Below are 20,035 nucleotides of genomic sequence, written 5' to 3'. Positions count from 1 at the left end.
CTGGGGGTGACCGTACTGCCTGTGCGAGCCCTCTGGGCTGAGAGCCCGCGTGTGTCTGTGGCCATTTGTGAGCACACTGGGAGGGAAGTCTGCAAAGCTGAGGCTGCTGGTCTGTCTGCTTCCTCCTGAGGGCCCCGAATACTCTGTGTGCTGTCCTGTGGGTCCCTGCGAGCTCATGTATTGTGTGTGTATTGTGTGTATTGTGTGTGGCTGCTGCAGAGTGCGACCCGCGAGTGCTCTCGGGAGGGCGTAGCTCTGGACTCGGACGTGTGCCCCTGTGTGTGAGACCGGGGTGACCGGGGACCTTGCGATAGGAAGTGGGCATTTCCAGGTGCCTGGCTACACGTTGCTGCCTGTCCCTGAGGACACACGCAGGAGCGGGGCGGCAGCAGCGGCGTCTCGGGCCCCCTGTGTCTGTGAGCTGGGCTGCGGGCCTCCGTGCGCACGGGTCTGTCTGCGAGCTGCGTGCGACTCTTCCCAGGGTGACTGCGGGCTGCAGAGGAGTGTGTCCCTGGCTGACACTATGTGCGTCTCTTCCCAGACTGCCTGCCTGTGCACTTCTCTGACCAGCGGGGCAGGCCGCCAGCGGAACCAGGGTGCCATTTGCGAGGGCACTTGCTGTCTGTCTGTGGGAGGGGGAGATGAGCTGATAAGGCTTATCTGCCAAAGCCAGCGCCATGCTGAATAACTGCTTTAATGAGGTGGCCTCCTTGGGGGAGGACGGGGGGCACAGGAGCGCACCCCACAAACCCAGCAGGCGCGGTGTCTACAGGGCCTTTCCTAGTCTGTCCTGCTCCCTGGGAGGGGGATTCCCTGTCTCCCCCCCAGTTACCATCTCCTTTCCCAGAGGGGCTGGAGCCTCCCTGGGGTGGATGGAGAGACAAGGAGAGTCTGTGCTAGAAAGGTCCAGAGAGACAGGTAAAGGGGACAGGCAGGGAGACCCCAGGACAGACTGTAAAAAGCAACAGCGATAATGGTGGAGGGCTGGGGGAGCCTCAGGGATAGAACCAAAAAGTAGCAGAAAGAAAAGAAAAAGAAAGTGGCAGAAAGGGTTGGAGAGATGGGAAGGAAAGCAGTGAAAGTGTTAACCAGAGAAAGAGACACGGTCAGAGAGACGAGAGAGATACGGAGAGAAGGGCACCCCAGGGGCTCCTAGACCTCGGCGGGGAGGGCGAGCGGAGAAAGGGCCCCTCGGGGAAGGAGGCGGGAGAGCAGACGTGAAAGATAGACTGGGCGGGGTGGCAGACGCGGACGGACCGCCAGCCGCCCCCTCCCCACACCGCCCCCCGCACGTCCGAGCATCCTCGAGTGCCCAGGCCCGCCGCCGGGAGGGCGTGAGCGTGGAGCCCGCGGGCGGGTGGGCGGGCGGGGCCCCAAGGCGCGGGCAGGGGGGTCCGCGCGGGGCTGCGCCGTTGTCCGGGGGTAATTTTTCATCTCGGCCGGCTAATCTTTGTTCCCGGCGAAGATAATGAATAGCCAATCGTTATCTGCCCGGCTCCCGGAGGCTGCCCGAGAATGGGGCTGTACAGGGTTAGGGAATTGTCTCCAAAGTGCCGCGGAATAAATGGTGCTCCTTATCTCTGCCTTCCAGATTATCGGAGCCCTTTCAGAGCGCGCACAACAAATGCGCCCGCCATCGAATGCATCATTTACCACCGCAGGTCCGCGCGTTGATGGGCAGGCAGATAGCCGTCTGCGGGGGGCATTCGGGCGCCCGGTGCGCGGGCCGCCGGCCGGCCTGCCTGCCGAAGGCACCCAAGTGTGTGTCCCCGGGTGTGTCCGGCGTGTGTGTAAATGAGCAGGGCGGTGTGCCAGTGGGTGGGCACCGAACGAGCAGGGTTGTTGGCGTACCTGCGGGCACGTCGAACAAGTGTGAGATGAGGAAGCGCGGGGGTGTGTGCTCAGGCCGAGTGTGGGCGTGGTCCAGGTGAGGCTGCCTGAGGAAGGGGTGCTGCGTGAGCGTGCGGGCATGCGTGTCCCCCAGCGTGAGCAGACACGTGCGAGAAGGAGCGGTGGTGCCAGCCTGCGGGTGAAGGCGTGGCTGGGGGGGTGTTCCACGTGTCTGCCCTCCTCAAGGCCGTCTAGGAGTGCACACGGGAGAAGGTGTCGCCTGACACCAGGCCAGGCTGTGGGTCCTCGGGTCCGCATGCTCCTAGGCGCGTGCCTCCACGCGTGACTCTCTGCACAGGTCTGCACGAGGGTGGGTGCGGCCTCATGTATCTTCTGTGTGTCCTGGGGAGGGGGCAGGGGCCTGGCCCTGGGCCTGCCGGTGGTGGGCCCCCCACCCCCAACCCCGCACACACCAGCCGGCCCCACTCCAGCCAGACGGGGTGTGTGCCAGGTACCAAACGAGGAGTTCGGCAACACCCAGGGGTCCCCGCCCGCCTCGGGGCTCGCCTGCCCGGGGCCCCAGAGCCCCCTCGCTCAGGACCTGCGGCGAGAGAGACCGGAGGCCCGCCGCCAGGGGTCCCCGCGCCGCCCACAAAGGCCGTGCTTTCCAGGCGTGCGCGCGCACCGACATGGACACACGCACACACACACACACACACACACGCACGCACACGCGATGGTCCCCATGGCGACGCAGATAGCGCCGCAGCCATTTTTCCTGTCTCCCAGGAGCCTATTATACGCCGGGATTAGCTCGTCGCCAGGCAGGTCAAACCCAAAGTCACCCCACCTGCGGCGCCGCCCCGCCCCCGCCCCGCCCCCCGGCGCGCGGGCGCAGCGCGCCCCCTGGCGGCCCCGCGCGGGAGCGGCGGGCCGGGGTCTCCGTCCGCCGCCAGGGCGTCCCCAGGCCCGCCGGGCCCCGGGACACACCCCCAAGTGTCTGTCGAAAGGATGGATGCATGGGCAGGAAATTACAGACGGGGCCGCCTGTCAACGCCACCCAGCCTAGCTGGCAGCAAGATCACCTCTCAGAAGGACCCTCGAGAACCTACCTAACAGGCCTCACTGACCCTCAGACCCGGTGTCCCCGCCTCCTGCCACGGCCACAGGGGCCGTCTCCCCGCGCTCTGGGGCCGGAGCATCCCCGTCCTGGGCTCTCTGCCTGCTGTCGCCCTGCCTGCCCCTCTGTTCTGTCTACCGAGTGTTTCTCTCGCAGTGCGGACTGGGCGCACCGCGAACTTGCCGGGTCTGTGACTCTGCTGGCTTCTGGGGTGGCGGGGCTGGCTTGTTCCCCGCAGGCGCTCAGCCCTGGAATCCTTGGGGGTCCAGGGAATGCGGGCAGGTGGGCCGGGCCTGGCATCTCCGCTCCACTGTTACAGCCTGCCCACCACCCAGGGTGCGTGGTGCACCCTGGTCCCCAGGGTGCTCGGCTCCACTGACCTGCTGCGGCCTCCAAGTCTGGTGGTGGGGGTTGAGGACCCCCGCCGTGTGTTTTCGAGGGCAGGGACAGGAGCCTGGTCTCTCCCCCAGCCTGGGCCCCAGGAGACTTCACTCATAATACAAGATAATTGCCCCGCCTTGTCAGCAGGCCGCGATGATGAATTGCTGTGAGTGGGCCCACAGGAGGCCACGGCCCCAGTAGGCTTCCAGGTGGAGCTCGGCCTGCCCATCTCCCTCGACAGGGGCTGCTCAGCAGTGCCCATTCCTCCCGGAGCACCTCAGGCTCAGGCCGGACCCCCCAGCACGCACAGCCCCTCCCGGCTGGGTGGCCTTTGGCAAGCTCCTTTGCCACTCTGAGCCTCGGGCCAGGCCCTGGCATTGTTACAAGAATTCCTCCCGAGCGTGTATTTAAACAGCAAGTCACGTGCAACAACCCACTACTACCGATACTTGGAAGCGGAAGAGTTCGCGTGAAGAGACTCATTTCCAGGTTCGCTTGCAAACCTGGCTGTCCCAGGCCCACATTCGGCGTGGCGGAGGTGGTCTCACCAGCCCCGGGCCCCCCTGCAGGCCCCTGGGTCGGGGATGTGTCCTCCGTAGGAATAAGGGCGGCTGTAGCTGCGCTGCTCCTGCGCTCCTTCTACGCACGCGTTGCTGCTCTTTCCAGTGTCTTTCCGCCTCGGTTCTGTAAAGTCCTTAGGCGCTTGTCAGCTAATAGGTCCAGTGGGCGCTTTCCAGTGCCCGGCAGCAGCATCTGCACCCTGGGTGCACAGTGCCGAACAGAGTGTGCTGGCACCTGTCTAGGCGTCGCCTCTGCGAGCGAGCAGGCTCACACCCGTGAACACACTGTCGCAATTGTGAGAGGAGCCGTGAGGGGGAGAGACCACACGTTTAGAGATACCGAACCGAGGCTTCTTGGCGGAGATACTCTGGGCCAGGTCCTGTGCTGAGAGGTTGGGGGGCGGGGAGTAAGATCAGGTGTGGCCGCTCCGTGGTGGAGATACAGGCACATCAAGAGATCCCACTCGTCCCCGTCTAGGGGAATTGGAATATCCAGTGCTTGCGTGAGGAAAGGCACGTGCCCTGGTCTGGGAGCATTATATACAAAGAGTGTCTGGAAATCAATAAGAAAAAAAAGTACAACTACAATGTGGGCAAAGGTATTAAAAGAAAATTCAAAGAAAATGAGAAAGAAAGGACCTTAATGAAAACATGCTTGATCTCAGTCGGAGAAAATTTAAAATATGTGAGAGATTTGGGAAGAGGGAAGTGCTCTAAGACTAGACTGTGGTGATGGCTGTAACTCCATCAACTTATCAAAACTCACTGAAGCATACAACTACGTTAGCTTTGTGCGGCGTAAATCAGAGCATGATAAAGATGCTTAAAAATAAGCTAAAAGCCAGTTTGAGATGCCACTGGACCCCCAGCGGTGTTAGCAAGCATCAAAACACACGCTTGCACACTGTCTCCCTCAGCGGGCGGGGGAGACGGGCTGGCAGGGATGCCCACTGATGCGCCGTCAGGTTGGCATGGGGAATGTGGCACTATTGAGTTTACAAATGCATTATGCTTGGAGCCGAGAGTTCCATTTATAGGACTTTTCTGAGAGAGACGCTCCCAGACTTGCGCAATCTGTAAGGGAATCCACGGCAGCCTTGTACATTACTGCACGATTGGAAACTCAAGATGCTCTCCTGGAAGAGACTCTTAAAAGTACTGTCACACAGCCAAACAGTGGACTGTTATGCTGAGAAAGGAAGGAGGGAGGGAGGGAAGAAAGGAGGCAGAAAAAAGAAAGCAGCAGCTCTCTATATGGATATCAAGTGATCCCAAGAGAGAATTAGTAGCACACTGCAGAAGCCGAAGGGTGCTGTGGTTACACACGGGGACAAGAGACGATCCATACAGATGTGCTCACATGTTTACAGAATTTCTCTGGATGGAAAACAAAAGAGCCGGCTAACAGTGGTTGCACCTATGAAACGATATACGTTTGGGTAGCTAGGGGAGGGAGAAGAGAACGACCTTACTGTGGAAGCGCTGATCACTGTTTAAAATTACACAGATGATAGACAGATGGAGATAGAGATACAGATGGATAGAGACATATCCTATACAAAAAAAAAAAAAAGGTTAAAAACCAAAATATTTTGATTAGAAAATAAAGATAGAGAGGAACAGAAGTCTGCCAAGAAGAGAAGTTGGAGGAAACTCCATCACTGGCTGCAGCGCAGGGAGGGAAGAATCCTCTGGCCCTCTTGGCTGAAGGGCGAGTTGGTGTAGGTAGTCTGCAGGCCCTTTGGCCGTATCTAGTAAAGTTGGAGACAGGAACGCGTGTGACTCCGCACTTCCTCGTCGAGGCATTTCAGAAACCCTCACACATGAGCAGAAGAGATGTAGGCAAGGATACTCATGGGGCACTATTTGTTCAAAAAAAGAGAGAGAGAGAAAGAAATTAAAGAGAAACTCTGGACATGAGCTAACGGCCCATCTCAAGGAGCTGGATCAGCCAAGAGTGGCAGCGTCCTTGGATGGAATGCCATGCAATCGTGACCTTGTGTGGCTGGCACAGAGCTTCGGTCAGAGGAAGAACGGGCAGAATTCTAAAGACAAAACAGAACCATATATTGTTTGTGAAAAATAAAGCACATGAAGGAGAAGTGTAGAGACAGAAATGGGATTAAATCTTCTGGAAGATATCAAAATAAGATCTGGAAGAGAGCAAGCCAGGGCATGTTCTTGGATGGGAAAACTTAATACCATAAAAATGTCAATTCTCCCATATTTTCGGCACAGATTTAACAAAATTCAAACTGGAATACCAACAGTGTGATTAAAAAAAAACAACAACTGGATAAAACAACCTCAAAGTTTATGTGGCAGAATAACCAAGGAAAGCTGGAGAAAGAGTGACGTGGGGTTTTTGCCTTCCCGGAAATAAGAACATAGCATAGAGTCACTGAAATCAAGTCAATATGGCTCTGGCAGAGGAACAGACAGTGGCGAACAACAGAGAACCCAAAAATGGATTCCCACGCACATGAGGACATAACATACGACAAAGGTAGTCGCTCGGCTCGGTGGGAAGAGGGCGGATTGTGAAATAAGTGGTGTTGGCACAAGTGAACGTCCATCTGGCAGAAGAGAAAACTGGACCCCGCTCAGATATGGCCAAACACGTTCCAGATGGATTAAAACATGTAAACGTGAAAAATAAATGACTAGCGATCTTGAAAAAAAAAAAAATCTCAGAGGCGACACAGGAAACCTGGGCAGAGGGAATGCAAAGGCCAGAGGCTGGGTGGCCTCAGGGGCACCTGGACAGGCAGGCAGCCGCCCGCGGGCTGGTGGGCCAGGTGTGTCCGGGGCCTCCCCGGGGCCGGGTCTCATCCACTCCCCTCTGCAGGAATATTCGCCTCGGCGCTTCACCTCTGGGGCTGTCTCATTCATCATTTTCTTTACATCGATGGATGTCTTTATACAAGAGGTTGTTACTGAGAGATAATTTTCTATTACTGACAAGGTAATGGGTTCGGTGAGCTAGTGTTTTATGGCGCACGTGGCAATAGATGTATTAACTGTCAGGACGGAACACTTTGGCAGGTGGGTTCAGCTGGCGTTTGGGAAGTCTCTCTGTGGGCAGAGGGGACTGGAGGGGGTCGGAGCAGTGGTCCCCGAGAGGACAGTGAGGCGTGAGCCAAGGTCACGGGGAACATCCACCCCGCCTCCTCGCGCACCTGCCTTCAGTCGGTTATTCCAAACTCTGACCTTTACCAGCGTCAACACAGCTCCAGCCCTGGTCCAAGCTGCTGACATCTCTCCTGGATTCCTGCAGGATGGAAGGCCTCCAGCTGCCCCACCATCCCCTCAGACCACCACGGCAGAGAGACCCTGGGAAAATGTGAGCCTGCTCCTCCTCGCCCCAGGAGCGCAGGCCATCTGATCTAGCCCCTTGCTGACCCTTTGATCTCATGCGTTTGCTTGCTTACATCCAGCCTGCAGGGATTCCTGGCTGTTCCTCAAGCCAACCTGGCACACGGTGACCCCAGGACATTTGCACTTGATGTTGCCTTTGCTCAGAGAGCCACGTGGCTTCTTCACATCCTCCAGGCCTCGGCCCGAGAGCCTTCCTGGACCACCTCCTGGTGACGACCAGGCCAGCTGTGGGTGATAGCCAGAGAGCAGATGGGTGCTGCAGGCTCTCTGGAGAGAGGGAGATAGAGACTGAGAGACAGAGAGGCAGGGGAGTGAGAGACGGCCGCGCAGGCAGGACTCTGCTCTGGCAGCTCTAACTGCGGTGCAGCCAGCTGCAGTTCCCGTGCCCAGGCAAGGCTGCAGGAGAACACGGCTGCTGCTGCTTATAGTCGGGCCTCCCAACCCCTGGCGAAGCGAGAGGGCATGACCATAGCCGGGGGCACAAACCACAGCACGTCTCCAGGCTTGCGAGCAAGAACACTGGGAAACGTGAGGCAGGATCGCCGTGTTCTCTACGCCACCGGAGCAACACAACTCCCAGGTGTGTGTCCAAGACACAGAAAAATGCGTCCACCCACAGGCTGATACATGTGTGGTCATGATGGCCCCAGAGTGGAGACAGGCCCATCATCTGATGAACGGCTAAATAGTGGTCCAGCCACACGGTGGAATATTACTTGGCCGTAAAGAAGGAACGAAGCCCTAATACACACTGAAACTTGGAGAAGGCAGTGGTGAGTGGTTTTTAGTATATTGACAGAGGTGTGCAACCATTACCACAATGTAAGTTTAGAAAATTTGCATTGCCCCCAAACCCGTTATCCATCAGCAGCCCCTCTCCTTGCTCCGTCCCCAGCGGCCCGTGGCAACCAACAACGTGCTTTCTGTGTCTGCTGTGGATGTTTGAGGCGCACGGACGCACGCACTCCACTCTGATCTTCTTCCACTCAGCGTGCTGTCAAGGTCCATCCTGTCGCAGCATGCTTGGAACTTCTCCCCGCGTTTCCTGGGCGGCTTCTCCCAGCCCACCCCCCGCTCCACGGCCATGTCTGTGCGGCAGGCACTGGGGTTTCCATCTGTCAGTGGCAGCCGATTCCTGACGGTGCTGTTTCAGACATTAGAGATTGCTTAAGCTTGCAGACAACGTCACGTAGCCTTGTTCTGTTTGTTTGTTTTTGTGGGTTTGTTTTTGCCAGGCTTAGAGTTTTTTCTGGCGGTGCAACCCCATCAAAAAGGTATTTGGTTTTCTCTTCCCTTTCAGTTCAGTTCAGTTCAGTCACTCAGTTGTGTCCAATTCTTTGCGACCCCATGGACTGCAGCACGCCAGGCCTCCCTGTCCATCACCAACTCCCAGGGTTTACCCAAACTCATTGAGTTGGTGATGCCATCCAACCATCTCATCCTCTGTCATCCCCTTCTCCGGCCTTCAATCTCCTCCCTTTATTTCATTATAAAAACAGACTCTGAAATATTTCAGGCACACAAAAGTACCTGAAGAATGTAAAAGATACCTATATAACCAACACCTGGCTGAAGCACTGAAACATCCCCAGCATAGTTGAGTCACGGGAATTCACTACATTCTACAACTTCATTTGTAACTTGGAGGTCGCAAGGGGTTTTCTAAGCATCACACAAAAAGCAGAAAATATGAAGAAAAAGGATTGAGCTTCCCTGCTGGTCCAGTGGTTAAGAATCTTCCTGCCCGAGCGGAGGACACGGGTTCGATCCCTGGTCTGCAAAGATCCCACACGCCACAGGGCAGCCGGGCCCTTCACCACAACTCCTGAGCCCACGTGCTGCGGGTACGGAAGCCTGCAAGCCCAGAGCCTGGCTCTGCAGCAAGAAGCCACCCACTGAGAAGCCCGCCCACGGTGACGGGGGCCCCTGCCCCCGAAACTGCAGAAAGCCCGTGTGCAGCAGTGAAGACCCGGTGTGACCAAAACATTTTAATTAATTAAAAAGAAATTTAAAAATTGAAACATTGGACTACATAAAAAGTGCCAACTGCTGTATAGTTAACGGAGCTATAAACAAACTTAGAAGGTCAACCGCACACTGAGAGAGAATCAGTATGTGCCATGCGGATAATGAGGTACTAGTCGTATCTGTAATACGCAAAGTGCTCCTAAAAATCAATAAGGGAAAGGCAAGCAACAGAGAAATAGGCCACTCGCCTAAGAAGAAACGTTGGGGTCAATAAACATATGAAAAGAAAGCATGCCCTCCTTTGCAACCAAAGGAACGAAAATGAAAACCAACAGTGAGATAGCATTGGGCGTTTAGCAAGTGGAACCAACACAAGCCACAGGAGGGATAACACCCCTGACTGCGAGCCTGAACCTGCAGGAACGTGGCTCCTGTCCTCCACTGCTGACAGAATGTAGATTAAAGCCTGTATGCACGACCAAGCAGCCGGAAGCCACCTGAGCATAAAGTGTACATACACTTGGCAACAGATCACACACGCTCAAGTAACAGATCACGCAGAAATACCATTAATAGCATATGAGAAGGTAATGCACCAACCTCATTTGTAAAGAAAAAAATCTTGAAAACAGCTTCCAGGTTCATAAATATGGACTGGTTAGATACATTTTGATATAAAACATGGACATGAGTCTGAGCAAGCTCCAGGAGATGGTGAAGGAGAGGGAAGCCTGGCGTGCTGCAGTCCCTGGGGTTGCAAAGACTCGGGCACGACGGAGCGACTGGACAACGGCAGCTGATATTGTTTGGCTTGTTATGGAGCTTTTTCAATGGATGAGTTTAGACCTGCATGTGCAGATCGGGAACGCTGTCCACAGTTTATTTCTTGGGAAATAAATAACTTGGGAAAACCAAGTTATAGAGCAACGGGTATAATCCCACTAGGTTATTTTAAAACCCTATATGATAATTGTATGTGCACTCCCCAAGGTTCTCTGTGAGAGACATGGTTTGAATTATAATAAAAAACATACCTCTTTTGTAATACAAAAACCGGCAAGAACTTTGAAAAACCTAACACAGAATGTGTGCTAAGTATGTGACCTAAAGCTCTGAGGTTTAGAGCTATGATCTCTTTGGGTTATTTTTGAGTATGGAGCAAGGTAAGAGCTGGAATTCTCTTTCTTTCCATACAGACATTTAATTGTTCAGCCACCGTGTTTAAAAAGCAATATTCTCCTCCATCGAATTACTTTAGGGATAAATCGGGAGATTCGGGCTGGCACATACACACGGCTACATACGGTAGGCAACGAAGACCAGCCTACTGTTTCGCACGGGGAGGCCGCTGAACACTCTGTGATGGCCTCCATGGGAAAGACTCCAAGCAGAGCGGACACGTGTGTGCCTGCCGCTGATCCCTGTCGTGCGCACCTGAAACCTACGCAGCGTTGCAAGTCAATTACACTCCAATAAAAACTTGTTTCAAGAAACTCAGTTGACCGTATTCACGTGGGGTCTATTTCTGGACTCTCTTCGTTTGCGTTGGCCCAGAGGTTTCTCCTAACACCAGTGGCACACGGCCTGCATTGCTACAGCGGTGTCACAGGTCTCAGGAGGCGACTGCACACACCTCCCCGCTCTACTGTTCGTCTTTTTTTTCAAGACTGTTTTGGCTCTCCTCGGTCCCCTGCCTTTCCACATAAAGTTTAAAATTCGGTTGCAATTTTTCTTTTGATCAAGTCCGTAAGATTTTGACTTGGCGTGTACTGAACGTGTCAGGCAATCTGAGGATACCTGCCATCTGAGCGCTGCAGGACGTCTGGTTCATGACGGTGCTGTGTGTCTCCACTTCGTTAATTCACCTCTCATCTCCGTATATAAGGTTTTGGAGATTTGGTTTATTTGGGTTTATCATTTGCCCGAGTGGACGGGGAGAAGCTGGGCTGCAGTGCAGTCAACACGAGGCTCTGCCGGCCCTCGGGGAGCCCTGGTGGCTGGGTGGCCTCTGTCCAAGAGGGAGCCGGGCAGGGGCACCACGCCTCTAGACTCCTACACTAGGTAGGTATTGGGGGCCGGCCGCCCCCCAAACGGGGCCTGACCTTGAGAGACACAGGCTCCCCTGAGCTGCAGTGATGGATGTGGCTGGGAGCCAAGGGCAGGACTCCCGGCAGGCAGGCGGGGGGTGAGTGCGGACCCCGAGGCCCGTCACCGTGTCCACTGGGCCTGCTGACTCTGCCGAGAACCTCTCCAGGAAGTGGGAGCACCCCAGCGGGGTTGGATTCACCTGCCAGTCCCTGGAGCGTCGATGACCCAGGAGCTCGGGCACACGGCCGCGTCTCCAGGCTGATGGCCTCTCTGTTCCTCTGCAACCAGCGCACGCCCGCTGCGCCCTCCTCTGAAGGATGCCCAGTGGCACCCGCGGGGTCTGCCCGCGGACTGGTGTGAGCCAGTCTCCCTCCAGCGTGCCTTTGGGGCCGATCTTGCCATGAACACCAAGAAGGGCTCCTGGCAGGTGATGGCGGCTCCTCGGAGGTCCACGCCTCCTGGGGCTACTCCATGGGCTCGGTGGCTCTGCTGTCTGGCCAGAGGATGGTGGGGCCCTGGCAGTGTCCCTGAGGACGGCCGGGAGCTGGTCCCGAGTGGCGCCGTCAGCATGCTTCACTCTCAGACTTCCTCCGGCCTCTGTGGGGGGCCTGGCAGTGCCAGCCGACACGTGTGGCACAGCGGGCTGGGTTGCAAAATATATCCGGCACGGCAGTTGGTGAAGGAGTTATGCAATCGCTGCCAACTTACGGAAACCACCTCGCAGCGCTCCTGGGAGGCGAGGAGGCCAGCGGTGCCACCACGGCCACAGGCTCAGGCTCCAGACCGGCCCAGACTGCGTGTGGCAGGACCCGTGACGGATCTTCCCTGAAGTGGGAGCACGTGACCCACAGGACCCCTCGACGCTGGCATCTCCTCCTCGAGGGAGTCTAGGGTCCCTCTGTCCTTCTCCACAACCTCCAGGGTTCCTCCGTCCTTCACAAGCTCCAGGAGACGGACCCCCAGACTCCCATCTCAAACCCCCAGAGAGGAGGTCTGGCCTTAGAGAGGGAGCCTGGAGGGGACAGCTGGAATGGAGGGACTGGGGACCCCCCCCCCCCAGCTGAAGGGGCTGAAGTGGGCTCAGCCTGGAGAAGTGTCCAGCTCGGGGGGAGCAGGGGCATTCAGGGGCACAGGTGGCAAAGCTGGGCTTGTGGGGGCGTCACAGGGAGGCCGACCTCAGCCCCCCATCAATGCACGTCCTGTTCAGAGCCCTCCAGCAGCCGACCACCTTAAACCCCCAGACTGACACCTCACACCGAGGCTCAGCACCTTCGAGAGGCACTTAAACTGAGTCCCGGTGGGAACACAGCCTGGACACATTCTCCCGTGCCCTTTCCCTCTTCTTAGAAAGGCCGGCTGTGACCGAAGCCCTGAGTTAAATTGTGATTTGTGCGAAACTTCCAGGTATGCACGCTCACTAGAGTAAGCAGATGTTACTACACTCTGCACGCTATCCTGCACCTGACTTTTTTCACTCAACGTTTTGAAAGCAAAAAGGTGCAAGTCCTCCGACTTCGATTTCCTCCTTCAGGATTGTTTTGGCTCGCCTTCGTCCCCTGCAATTCCATATGAAGCGTAGAATTAGGTTTCCGATTTTTACGGAGACGCCATCTGCGATCCTGACATGGATTGGGTTGAATCTGCAGATCAGTTTAGAGAGTACTGTCAGCTAAACAATACTGGGCTGCGCGCACTCAATAGTGCCCGACTCTTTGTGACCCCCTGGCCCGCAGCCCGCCAGGCTCCTCTGCCCATGGAATTCTCCAGGCGAGGACACTGGAGTGGCCCATGCCCTCCTCCAGGAGATCTTCCCAACCCAGGAGTCCAACCCAGCTCTCCTGCATTGCAGGCAGATTCTTCACCAGCTGAGCCACCAGGGAAGCGACATTAAGTGTCCAGCCCATGAGCACGGAGTGTCTTCCCACCGATTTGGACTTCAGCTTCTTTCATCAATCTCTCATAGCTTTCAGAGCATAAGCCACGCACGTGTTAAGTGTATTGCTGAGTCTTTGATTCTTTTCGGCGCTGCTGCTCATTGAACTGTTTGCTTGATTTCATTTTCAGACGATCCTTTCTAAGTGTATAGAAGTACAACTGATTTCTGTGTGTTAATCTTGTATCCTGCAAATTTGCCGAATTTGTTTATCAGAGCTAATAGTCTTTGCGTGGCTTCCTCGGGATTTTCCATATGCAACTTTATTTCATCTATGAACAGAGATCATTCCTACTTCCTTTCCAATGGGGATGCGCGTTATTCCATTCAGTTGCCCAACTGCCCTGGGTAGACCCCCGAGAACAGCGCTGAATCGAACTGGCGGGGTGAACATTCTTGTCTCGTTCCTGTGGTTGAAGGGAAAGCACCCGGGGTTTCACTATTAAGTATAATGTTGCTGCTAAGTCACTGCAGTCATGTCCAACTCTGTGTGACCCCATAGACAGCAGCCCACCAGGCTCTCCTGTTCCTGGGATTCTCCAGGCAAGAGTACTGGAGTGGGGTGCCGTCGCCTTCTCCTCTGTCTAATGTTAGTGATGTGGTTTAAAAGATGCCCTTCATCAGCTCGAGGAAGTTCCCTTCCATTCCAGCTTTTTTTAGTGCTTTTTTTTTTAACCACAGAAGGTGTTGCGTTTCATCAAGCTCTTTCTGCGTCTCCTGAGATGACCACGGGTACTTGGTGCGTCACTCTATTGATCCGGCGCGTTCCACTGACTGATTTTCACATGTTAAGCCAAATCTGCAGGAATCCAGCTTGGTCGTGAGTGTGATACTTTCACATATGCTGCTGGGTTCGGCCTGCTGCCGTCTCGCTCGGGATCTCTGCATCCGTGTCCGTGTGAGATGCAGGCTGTCGTCCTCTCTTCCCGTGACGTCTTTGCCCACTTCTGGCATCAGGGTGATGGCTGGCCTCACAGAATGAGTTGGGAAGCGGTCCGTTCTCTTCTATTTTTGCAAGACTTTGTGAGGAGTTGGCGTTAATATTAATTATTCTTTAAATGTTTGGTAGACATCACCAGTGAAGCCATCTGGCCCTGGGCTGCCTCTCTTTGTGGGTAATTTTTAAAGAATTATTATAATTCAATCTCTTCGCATATTACAAAGGCCTAGTCAAATTGTCTGTTCATTCCTGAGTCCGTTTTGGTATTTTGTGTCTTCCTAGGAATTTGTTCATTTCATCTGAGCTATCTAGTTTATTATCACACTGTTGCTTACAGGGTGCCTTTAGAACCCTTTTTATTTCTGTAACGCCAGTAGTAATGTCTCTCTCCTTGCTGATTCTAGTCATCTGCGTTTTCTCTCACTTTGTCTCAATCGAGCTGAGAGTTTCCAGGTCTCCTGAAGTCTTTAAAGAGCCAGCTGTTAGCTTTGCTGTCTGCCTCTGTGGCTCTTCTGATTCTGTGCTCCGTGTGTAACCTGCTCTCTCGCTCCTCTAACCTTCCTTTACTGCTCTCGTCTGCATTAAGTGAAGGGAGCATTTGAACCCGGAGAAGGCAGTGGCGCCCACTGCAGTGCTCTCGCCTGGAAAATCCCGTGGACGGAGGGGCCTGGTGGGCTGCAGTCCATGGGGCCGCGAAGAGTCGGACACGACTGAGCGACTTCACTTTCACTTTTCACTTTCATGCACTGGAGAAGGAAGTGGCAACCCGCTCCAGTGTTCTTGCCTGGAGAATCCCAGGGCCGGGGGAGCCTGGTGGGCTGCCGTCCATGGGGTCACACAGAGTCGGACACGACTGAAGCGACTTAGCAGCAGCAGCAGCAGCATTTAAATTTCTTTAATGGTTTTTCACTACCTTGTTTTGAGGTATTTCCTTAGTAGGCTGCTCTAAGGCTTATCAACAGCTTCATATTTCTACTAATTTAGTTTGTGACATGTAGATACACAACTCTTATATAACGCTCCCTTCTCTTCCTTTTCACAGTATTGTACTAAGCTCGTTGCTGTTGCTCAGATGCTAAGTCCTGTCCCATGGACCGCAGCTCGCCAGGCTTCCAAATTCATGTGCATTGAGTCGGTGATGCCATCCAACCGTCTCACCTTCTGCCTCCCGCTTCTCCTTTTGCCTTGAATCTTTCCCAGCACCAGGGTCTTTTATATTAAACACGCTACATCTGTAAATGTTGTAAACCCCACAGCATGTGATGATGGCTATTATTTCTGTGATTTGGTGTCTGCCTGGTCCACCGTCCATGCCCCGTCACGGAGGTCCTTCCGCAAAGGACCCAGGCTCATGGGGGCGGCCGCCAGACTGGGCCTAGGCACCCATCAGCGAGAACTTCCCAGGAGGAGGAGAGCGATGCTGGGAGAGGTCGGCTGATTCACGCCGTGGAAAGACTGGCGCCCTGGGCTGGGGGGCGGGGTGGGCCCGGCTTCCAGGAAGGCCTCGGGCAGGACGCCAGGCAGGAAGGGGCTGGAAGTTTCTGGAAGGGCAGCCTGGACAGGCCGGGCCAGCAGCCTCGGGCCTCCCCGCGCAGGGCAGCTGCCCTGCCTGTCAGAGCCGGGGAATCCGCGGCACTTCCTGGCACATGCAGAGGTGGGGGAGGAGGGCAGGAGGCTGCTCCTCAGCAGGCCCCAGGCAGGGGGGCATAAGCAACAGGAGGAGAGGGCGGGCAGTGCTGGGCACACCTGGGCCCCAGATGCCCCACGGCCACCCCGTCCTGGGAGCCGCACCTCTTGCCCGGGGGATGTGGTGAGGGGGCCAGGGTCAGGGACCCTTGGGCAGAGAACCCGCTGCTGTGTGGGCAGGAGCCTCGGGGCCCACAAGGCAGGTCCACACATCAGAGACTCGGCTCTCTCTGCCTGAGCCAGACACCCCCACGGCCAGCATCCCGCAGCAGAACATCAGAAGGGGACAAGGCACGCCCCGATCTACCGGGGCCATGCCCACCTGAAGGGACATCCTTAGTGCACGGTCACCTGCTTCTCTGCAGGTCCTGCGACTGAGAAATAGCGGGGCAGACGTGGGGGCTGCTGGCCATGTCCCCCACGTGCCCCCAACATGCGAGCCCACACACAAGCCAACTTGTTCCTCCGAACACCAAAGGGACGCTGCTCAGGGCGCGTCACAACAGCAGCACGACAGTCCAGCCCGCCCGCAGCCCAGTGTGACCCGGGTCGCTCGCCTCCTGGCCCGGGGCCCCGCACACCTGCCCAGGCGAGGCCTGGGGCTCAGCCCCGCATCCACTTGTCCATTCAGCCCGCGGTCAGTGAAGGCCTCCGGAGCCCCAGCCTGCAGACCCCTTCCCACACAGCAGTCAACCCAGGGGGTCCACGCGGGCCAGACGAGGACCCAGGCGGGCAGTGCTGGACGAGGCTGTGAAACTGGAAGAACAGGGCCTGGGCTGCAGGGAGGGGAGGGCCCTCCGTCCCCCTGCCAAGAGCTGCATGGAGAGGACCCAGGGGTCCTCTCCCTGGGGATGGGGAGGCCTGGCTCCGCTGGTGCCTGAGCCCCTGGGAGCGAGGCTGCCAGTGGAAGTGTTCAGGGACACTGTGTTCTGCTGCCTGCGATCCAAGCGGACCGATCAGACCCAGCAGATGCCATCCTTGCTGTCCCACTCAGGGGCCTTCTCCCCACTTTCCCACTGGCTTCACCTCCTGTGATGGCGACACTCTCCTCCCGGTGGAGAGGTGGCTGCTGCGGTTCCAGCCCTTTCATCAGGAAACCAGGCTGTCTGGTCAACTTTGGGTTATGTCCACCTCTGAACCCATTGCTGTGGGTGTGAGGAGCAGGAGGGGCCACTGCAGCCTGGGTGGGAGCTGAGGTCAGAGGGGAGGGGCGGGGAGGGAAGGCTTTCCCCAAACAAAGCTACTTTTGGGGAAGATGAGCCGGTAGGATTTGCTGATGGACGGACTGATGAGGGGGAGGGAGGGAGAGAGATTGGCACAGGCCACTGAAAAACCCGGGCCAGGCGGTCTTAGGAAGCTCTGGGCTCTGAGTCACCACGTGGGCTGTTTGCAGTCACAGCACCTGCCTGGCTGCGGCAGCGGCCCCAGAGAAACTGCAGGTGGTAGCTGCCTGCCGGCGAGAGGCCGGTCCTGCTGCCTGCCCCCGGGACCACACGCTAGCCCGTGGGCTACTGTGAACCCCCCTCAGCCCCCATGCCACAGGCCAGTCGTCCAGGGGGCTAGGCCCGCAGCTGGGGGCCGAGCGGGGGGCGGGGGGCAGCTCTCTCTGGAGAGAAGCAAGAGGGACGGAAAGCAGGGGCTGCTGTGCTTTTTCAGGAAGGAAACCTTCTGGCTGCAACAGTCTGGGAGCCTCGGTCCGCCCGGCCAGGAAGCTCCCCGCCCCCACCCTCGCCCGGGTCCAGGCCAGCACTTCTGAGGCCGGAAGGGAAGAGGTGAACGAGCATCGGAGCAGCTGTGGAAGCCCCGGGCCGGCCCAGGTGCCCCGTCTTACGTGCTGATGGCAACCTCCACGCCCCCGAACTGGGAACTGGCCTGCGAGGTGGGGAGGGGGTGGGGGCGGGGTGGGTGTACAGGGCAGGGCGCCAGGCTCCAGGACTCGGCCGGAATTCCTGCAGGACGCTTTGTTCTCAGACAGCAGCCCCCGCTAGGGCCCTGAGGCCCAGGCGGCTGGAGCTCCGCCCCAGGAAGCCCTCCACTGGCGGGGGGCTGGGCACTGCCCCTCGGTGCCCGCCCGCCCACCACCAGGCACGCTCCCCCCACACACACACCCTGGCGCCTCCACCACTCCTGGGCCCCCCGCCCTGGAGCCGCCTGGAGCCTGGGCCCCGGCCGGCTGGACAGGTGTGTAGCTGCACTCGTGGGCTCCGCAAGGCCTCCGCTTCCTGCAGCAAAGTCCTCACAAAGTCCCCCACCCCGACCCGGCCATGACCGCCCCCCCACGCCAACCTGCTGGGCACGGCACAAACCCGGCAGGCCTGCCTGTCTCCAGAGCGCTGGGGGCCGTCAGAAAAACAACCTAACCTCTCTGCGGTCCTTTGGCGTCTGCTGCGGCATGGACGGCCTCAGGCCCCATGAGGGGACAAACATTCAGCTTCAGGGACTGACTCAGAATTATGCAATCAGAAAAGTCTGCAGGAAAATCCAGATTTCAGCACGAGTTTTGATGTCACTTTGATTTGTGGGAATGTTTTTAAACAAAACACACGCAGCACTTTGTTCTGGGCACTGACGCGGCCTGCACAGAGGTGCCAGCGGCCGCTGTTCCAGGTACCAGAGGCGAGCCCCAAGGCCTGGACAGGTGGGCAGCTTGGCCAGAGGGGGACGGCTGCAGAACTGGGGTTCAACCCAGTCTCTCTCACGGCCTGACTCCTAACCCACTCTGCACACCAGGTCCCGAGGACCAACGCCCTCAGCTGACCACCCCTGCCACCCCAAGGGTACCCTCTCAAGAAGAAGTCGTTTTCCAGAACTGTGCAAGGGGGAGGCACCTGTATGTGTGGGTGAGAGTGTAAACTAAGAGTGCATTGTACATGAGTGCATTGTGTGTGCGTGTTTGACTGGATGTGTACGTGGGTAGTGTGAGTGTGCATTTGAAGTTGGGGTGAGTGTGTGAGTGTGTGTGTGTGCATGTGAGTGAGCGGATGTGAAGGTGGGTAGTGTAAGTATGTATATGAAGTTGGGGTGAGTGTGTGAGTGTGCTGTGAGCAGATGTGCAGGTGGGTAGTGTGAGTGAGTGTGTATATGAAGTCGGGGTGAGTGTGTGAGTGTGCAGCAGTGTGTGGCAGCCCATAGACTCCCTGAGAAGGGCTGGCGGGGAGAGAGGGCGGGGGCAGGGCTGAGACTTTGGGATGCGCCTGAAAAAATTAGAGAGTGATTAGTCCCCGCCGAATTGTTTTTCTAAACTCCTGATGCAAACAGCATGTGGGGCAGCGCCCAGATGGTGCCCGGGAGCCCCCAGCGGGGTCCTCAGGAAACAGGTGCTCTGGGAATGCTTCCTGCCCCGGGCGCGGCGGGCGGGCGGGTGAGGGGCCCTGAGCTCCACCACCGTCAGGCAGCCCGTCCAGCGGGGTGGGAGCCACAGCAGCGGTCACGGCGGCACTGCCCTCAGCTGGACCAGGGCCCCCCACCCGCGGGGCCCGGCCTCCCCAGGCACAGGACTGCAGCCTTGGCTGGGCCGGGTGTGGGGAGCTGGGCTCTGTCCACCCTGCGGGGTGCTGGCAAGAGGCTGGCAAGCATCTTTACTTGGGAAAGCCACTGCCCATCTTTCTCCCAGGCGTGGCGCCCATGAATGGTCCACCAGCGGCAAACGCTCAGCCCTGTCTGTGCACCTCTCCACAGACATGGAACCTTCTCCATCTTCTTCGTCCTTGCTCATCTGATAGAGGGAAACGCCATCTCCCCGGTGGGCATCTCCAGCCAAAGAGGGGCACAGTGACGCCTGTTTTAGGAAGACCATGATGGGGGCTAAGCCGATGACAGCCTGGGGTACAGCCTGGATTGTGTTCTGACACAAAAAATATCTCAGCAACTTAAGCAGATAGGGATTTATTCTTTTCGCACAATGAGAAATCCAAAGTGTTCAGTGGCTGAACCATGCTCGGGCTAATAAAGTCTGTTTCTCTGTCCTCGTGGTCACAAGATGACGGCTGCAACTCCAGCCAACAGCTTCAAGCTCTGTCCTATTTCATTTTGTGAGACACCGTGACGTGTGTGCGTCTGTGTGTGGCCTTTTGTTTTTTAAAGATTGTTTTTGATGTGGAGTACTTCCTTTTTTTTTTTTGAGGCCTTTTGTTGAATTTGTTACAATGTTG

The sequence above is a fragment of the Capricornis sumatraensis genome, chromosome 10 (assembly GCF_032405125.1).
Source record: "Capricornis sumatraensis isolate serow.1 chromosome 10, serow.2, whole genome shotgun sequence".
In the NCBI taxonomy this organism is placed as follows: Eukaryota; Metazoa; Chordata; class Mammalia; order Artiodactyla; family Bovidae; genus Capricornis; species Capricornis sumatraensis.
Note: the sequence above shows the minus strand (reverse complement) of the source record.